Genomic DNA, 6,985 nt, shown 5'->3' on the forward strand with positions numbered 1-6,985 from the left:
TACACCGTAGTTTACCCATGTATGTCAAAATGCAAATTAAATACCCCGCTCTTTAAATTGTGCGCAGGCAAGTGTACAATGATTCCTAGCTGTACGGGTTGCTTCGGGCCTCATAATAAGCTGATACCATGCATTGGCTTATATGCGTGGTCAATTTGTAATTTGTCATTTTTAAAATTGCACGAATTTCCAAACAACGGTTCCTATGGATGCTCACGATGATTAAACTTTTGATATCAAATTTGGTATCAACCTTCGAAGGAAAGTGTACAGAAAATTATTATATAAATTATTTTGTCATAAACTCATCAGACTCTGATTAAATGGGGATGGAACTAGTGACGACTTTTTAATTTGGCTGTGTTTATTATAGTTTTGTCAGAATTAAAAACCTCGCGTCGAGGTTTTGCCAAGTTTTAAAAATAACGGCTACTTAATGAAATAACGGTTAGTTCATGAAAAAGAAGAAGTGAAATTTAGCAAAACGCGACGAGGTTTATTTGCCCGTAAGAGAGCTCTATTGTTCCGCTATTGTATCCGCTATTGTATCCACTATTGTATTCTATTCATAAAAGCTACTGCAAGAATCGCGGCAATCCCTGATATTGCTGGTGTCTACCGCCGGCGTTTCGTATTTATTAACATTCAAAATGATCCTATACTCTTTCATTTATAGACTTATTCCCACCTTTTATATAATATTCAGAAATTGCAATTATGAAAACTACAAACTTTGAAAGTGAAAATATATTACCATCGAAAATATATCATACTTAAATTCTATAGAATCTATAGAGGCATTGCATGTGAAGTATCATCCCGTAAATATGGCAGACTACTCAAATGCATTCAACAAAAGCATGATTGCAATCTACCGTGACAGTTCGTCTCACACACATAACCCTGCACTACGATCAAATAGGTTGATGACAACATTTGATTGAATGGACTGTACTCCGCCATAACTACAGTGAAGGACACCGGTTCAAATTCTTTGTTTGGAGCCAATCAATAATTTCATGCAGGGCCTCTATAGATACCCAACCCAGAAGTGCCCATTTATTTTCTAATTTTTTGTAATCGCGCCCAAATATCCCCGCAAATATCTTATACACGGTTTTATTGATTCATTTTGGGCATTTCAAAAGTTAGAAGTCGTCAAAATGGCAACATCCATTGATAGCAATGGTTGAGTAAACATTGTCTAAACACTAGATAAAAAGACAGCTTTGTACTACAGAGAAGATGTGAGGAAAAGGAGATAGATCCAGCTATCCTCAAACAAAATATGTGTGCTGCCGCTCATTCAAAAGTAATCACGCTATTCAGGTTTAACAATAAAATACAATAAAGGGGTTCGAACCCATGATGGCAGGGAACCTCTATTATTATCGGGAATTGCCTGTTACACATGATCGCACATAAGGTCGTAGGCAATTGGTCGGACCTCATCTGCCCAGAACATATTGACCCAGGTCAGCATACCGCCATATCCTTCCCGACATGCTTAGTAGTCAAGTCCGTAGAAGAGTGGATCCACACACTATGTACACAATATACATTTGGCCACATTTTATTATACGATTAATACGAATTTATTAAACATGGTAACAAATATTCTCTAGCAAATCGGTTATAGATGGAACTGGTAGGCATATTATAAATTCGGGATATTAAATATCTTCCTGACCAGCCAGATCTGCGCATGGTCAAAGACGAGTATCAGACCGACGCAAACTGGCTTAGTCTCCACATCAGCCAGTTTGGTTCCGCCCCTCCACAGGGAGCGTAACCTGTGTAGGAGACTCGGTCGGACCTGGTCGGACCTCATCTCTCCCCATCGATTGTGTCCTATAATCCCCGACATTGCCCTTTTATGAAGTCACATCGCCCTGATGATGGGTGTGATACACAACTTGCTGCTTAATAGTTTTAGGAAAAGGTCAATGTCTGTATAATCATCATACTATGCATACCATGCATGCAGACCCTAACATCCAGTTATATTTCAAATAAAATATGACCGAAGTTCCATGTCAAATTATAATTTCTGACGCTTGTTGACTCTTTCAATACGATTTATGATAAAGACTATTTTCAATTATCAAAATATCTTTATTAGGTTTGCAGTTTAAAACCACTAATCGCGAAATGAGGATATCGAACATAGGCCCCGCAGGCTACAAAAAACTGCTAACCGCAAAATATGGATATCCAACTAGTTTGCCCCTCGAAGCTGCAAAAAACCACTCACATCCAACTAGTTTACCCCGCAGGGCTACAAAGAACCACAAACCGCGAAATATGGATATCCAACAAGTTTGAATTTCGCAGGGCTACAAAGAACTGCTAACCGCGAAATATGGATATCCAACTAGTTTGCCCTCGAAGCTTCAAAAACCACTCATCGCGAAATATGGATATCCAACTAGTTTGCCTGCAGGGCTACAAAGAACCATTAACCGCGAAATATGGATATCCAACTACTTCGCCTCACATGGTAAAAAGAACCACTTACCGCGCAATATCTTTTTACCTCAAAAAAAGAATTAATATCTACCAAAACACGTTTCAAAACGTAAAAAGGGGCCAAGTTTAAATAATCTTTCCTGTGTGGCTTTTCACCCTTTTTTAAACTTGGTCCCATTTATGAAAGTTTCTAAAGACCCATACGAAGTCATCTTTAGGCTACTTGTTTGTTTTCTTAGTTGTCAGTGTTCATTTTGTAGAGTAAATTAATTAATGTTCGTGCTTGATTGAAGTTTTTCCGTAAAGACGTTATAATGTATTTTGATTTAAGCAAAAGTAGCAAATACTCACTTTGTTAAATTCTTCATCGTCTTGTGCGATCCTGCGCCTTATGTACAGATGTAGGGCCTATAATATGTAACAGGTTGACAGACAGTCAATTTGCTAAGTATATATAATACTCTACTACTCTTTATGAACACGCAATATAATGAAACATAAACCTTCAAATGTTTTTGATAATACATAGCCTACGTCATATTGCACCGCTTTCGAACAGTCTTAAACCTAATTGTTGCATGTAGAAATTAGGACTCATTCTTCATGTTATTACGGTACCACTTTACTGAATGGGACCAAGTTTAAAAAAGGGTGAAAAGCCACACAGGAAAGATTTTTTAAACTTGGCCCATTTTTACGTTTTGAAAGGCTTATTATATTCAGCGAAACGAAACGAAACGAAACGAAACGAAACGAAACGAAATGAAGTTCTCACGGCTATTGGACATTCTGCAGATTGTCACAGCTCATCTTGTGATACCAGTTGTTCCTCACGGGTGCAATGAGTCCGCATTGTTGATTAAGAAACACATTTCTCACGGCTATTTCTGAATGAATTATGAATTGATTTTGATTGCAAATTATGCAAATAGTCACAGCGGATGTTTTGATACTCATTTCAAAGTTGTCATTCATTCCTAGCAGGTGCAGTGAGCCCGTTTCGTTGATTATCACTTTTTGCCAAAAGTGATAATCAACGAAACGAAGTTCTCATGGCTTTTTAAAGCCAATTATGGAATCTATTTAGAGTGGAAATTATGCAGATTGCCACAGCGCATCTTTTGATACCAATTTCAAGGTTGTCACTCACTCCCATCAGGTGCAATGAGCCCGGAATGTTGATTTAGAAACACAGTTCTCACGGCTATTTATGAATGAATTATGAATTTATTTCGATTGCAAATTATACAGATAGTCACAGCGGATGTTTTGATACTCATTTCAAAGTTGTCATTCATTCCTAGCAGGTGCAGTGAGCCCGTTTCGTTGATTATCACTTTTTGCCAAAAGTGATAATCAACGAAACGAAGTTCTCACGGCTACTTCTGAATGAATTATGAATTGATTTTGATTGCAAATTATGCAGATAGTCACAGCGGATGTTTTGATACCCATTTCAAAGTTGTCATTCATTCCTAGCAGGTGCAGTGAGTTTGTTTCGTTGATTATCACTTTTGCCAAAAGTGATAATCAACGAAACGAAGTTCTCATGGCTTTTTTAAGCCAATTATGGAATCTATTTAGAGTGGAAATTATGCAGATTGCCACAGCGCATCTTTTGATACCAATTTCAAGGTTGTCACTCACTCCCATCAGGTGCAATGAGCCTGGAATGTTGATTTAGAAACACAGTTCTCACGGCTATTTATGAATGAATTATGAATTGATTTTGATTGCAAATTATGCAGATAGTCACAGCGGATGTTTTGATACTCATTTCAAAGTTGTCATTCATTCCTAGCAGGTGCAGTGAGCCCGTTTCGTTGATTATCACTGTTTGCCAAAAGTGATAATCAACGAAACGAAGTTCTCACGGCTACTTCTGAATGAATTATGAATTGATTTTGATTGCAAATTATGCAGATAGTCACAGCGGATGTTTTGATACTCATTTCAAAGTTGTCATTCATTCCTAGCAGGTGCAGTGAGCCCGTTTCGTTGATTATCACTTTTTGCCAAAAGTGATAATCAACGAAACGAAGTTCTCACGGCTACTTCTGAATGAATTATGAATTGATTTTGATTGCAAATTATGCAGATAGTCACAGCGGATGTTTTGATACTCATTTCAAAGTTGTCATTCATTCCTAGCAGGTGTAGTGAGTTTGTTTGTTGATTATCACTTTTTGCCAAAAGTGATAATCAACGAAACGAAGTTCTCACGGCTACTTCTGAATGAATTATGAATTGATTTTGATTGCAAATTATGCATATAGTCACAGCGGATGTTTTGGTACCCATTTCAAAGTTGTCATTCATTCCTAGCAGGTGCAGTGAGCCCGTTTCGTTGATTATCACTTTTTGCCAAAAGTGATAATCAACGAAACGAAGTTCTCATGGCTTTTTTTAAGCCAATTATGGAATCTATTTAGAGTGGAAATTATGCAGATTGCCACAGCGCATCTTTTGATACAAATTTCAAGGTTGTCACTCACTCCCATCAGGTGCAATGAGCCCGGAATGTTGATTTAGAAACACAGTTCTCACGGCTATTTATGAATGAATTATGAATTTATTTCGATTGCAAATTATGCAGATAGTCACAGCGGATGTTTTGATACTCATTTCAAAGTTGTCATTCATTCCTAGCAGGTGCAGTGAGTTGTGTTTCGTTGATTATCACTTTTGCCAAAAGTGATAATCAACGAAACGAAGTTCTCACGGCTACTTCTGAATGAATTATGAATTGATTTTGATTGCAAATTATGCAGATAGTCACAGCGGATGTTTTGATACTCATTTCAAAGTTGTCATTCATTCCTAGCAGGTGCAGTGAGCCCGTTTCGTTGATTATCACTTTTTGCCAAAAGTGATAATCAACGGAACGAAGTTCTCACGGCTACTTCTGAATGAATTTTGAATTTATTTTGATTGCAAATTATGCATTTCAAAGTTGTCACTCACTCCTAGCAGGTGCAGTGAGCCTGTTCCGTTGATTATCACTTTTTGCCAAAAAGTGATAAATTCTAGTTCAAAACAACTGCTTGTATCACAAGGGATTGATTTATACCGAAATCACGGATGGTTCTTCCATCTTAAGGTAGAAATGACCCCGTTTCGTCGAATATCAATTAGGGGGGGGGGGGTCCAATTGATATTCGACGAAACGAGTCAATTACACCTACTTGTGACTTCATTTCAAATTCAATGATACTTCAAAACAACATCTTGTATCACCTATTCATTTCAAATTGAATAGGTTCAAAACAACTGCTTGATTTATACCAAAATCACGGATGGTTCTTTTATCTTAAGGTGTTAGGCACAATTACCTCGGGCCTTTCCTTTCAATAATGTCCACAATATCACGCTGTGCGCATTTTAATGATAACTTAAATACTATGGTCGTTTGTTTTTAATACTGAAATAAAATTGAATTGAATTGAAGGTGGAAATGACCTCGTTTCGTCGAAATCAAGGGGGGTCCAAACTGATTTGTTTGAAGGATGATGGTAACTGCACATTCTTTGAGAGTTGTTCTTGTCAGGTTTTATCCTAACTGAAGCAGGTCCTTAAATATTGTACCAGAGAAAATCTTTTCTTATCTTCCCAGGGCATACTTTAAAGATGCTAATTAGACACTTCTGTTTGGTAATTAAATTCACTTCATTTCGGTATTAAAAACAAACAAAAAACCATTCAAACAAACAAACAAAAAACACGCAAAACATACAAGCGAGTTATACTTTAAATCAGAATGAGTTTTATGCAAACTTTTATTCATAAAGTAACTAATAAAACAAGGACGTCTATAACAAAGTCACGTTTTTGTAATACCATACAAATATATATACATTGAAAACAACTGTTTCACAGCTTCAAATCTCAACCACTTTTTAGGTGTAGCGTCTTTTCATTTCATCAATGTGGGGGTATGCCAATCGAATCACCAATTTTTTACATTCGGTATTTTCCATAGAAAAAAATGGGGTATTGACATACTGCGGTTTATGGTCACTGAATATATTAACAAATTCGGTAATTGGGTTGTTTGATTTCTCGAGTACCTATTGTGTTTTATTTTGAACTCATATCAGCAGTGTCAACAAAATATACCTAAATTTTCAAGAATGTTAGGTTTTATTGACAATATTAAATGATAAATCACATCTCGGCATCCACCCATCCAAATCCCTGAAAGGAATTGTCCAAATCCCTGCAAATATTAATAACATACTCCTACTCCAGATGACAAGATCTGAGCAAGGCAAGATCCAGCAACTTGCAAGGTTTTAGTTGCCTGATTAGAAAGTTATTACCTCAACATGATTTTTGCTTCACATATCAATGCAATGACAACGATACAATCTAAAATCAATCAAGCTAGTTTCCAGTCACCCAGTCCCTGCGAGGGTCTAGTTGTCCAGACACCAATCAAGCAAAGCTCCAATTGTCCAGATCCCACCATGCCAATTCTATTCATCCAGATCCCTGCTACCAAGATTTTAGTCACCCA

Source organism: Amphiura filiformis, chromosome 9, assembly GCF_039555335.1.
Source record: "Amphiura filiformis chromosome 9, Afil_fr2py, whole genome shotgun sequence".
Taxonomy (NCBI): Eukaryota; Metazoa; Echinodermata; class Ophiuroidea; order Amphilepidida; family Amphiuridae; genus Amphiura; species Amphiura filiformis.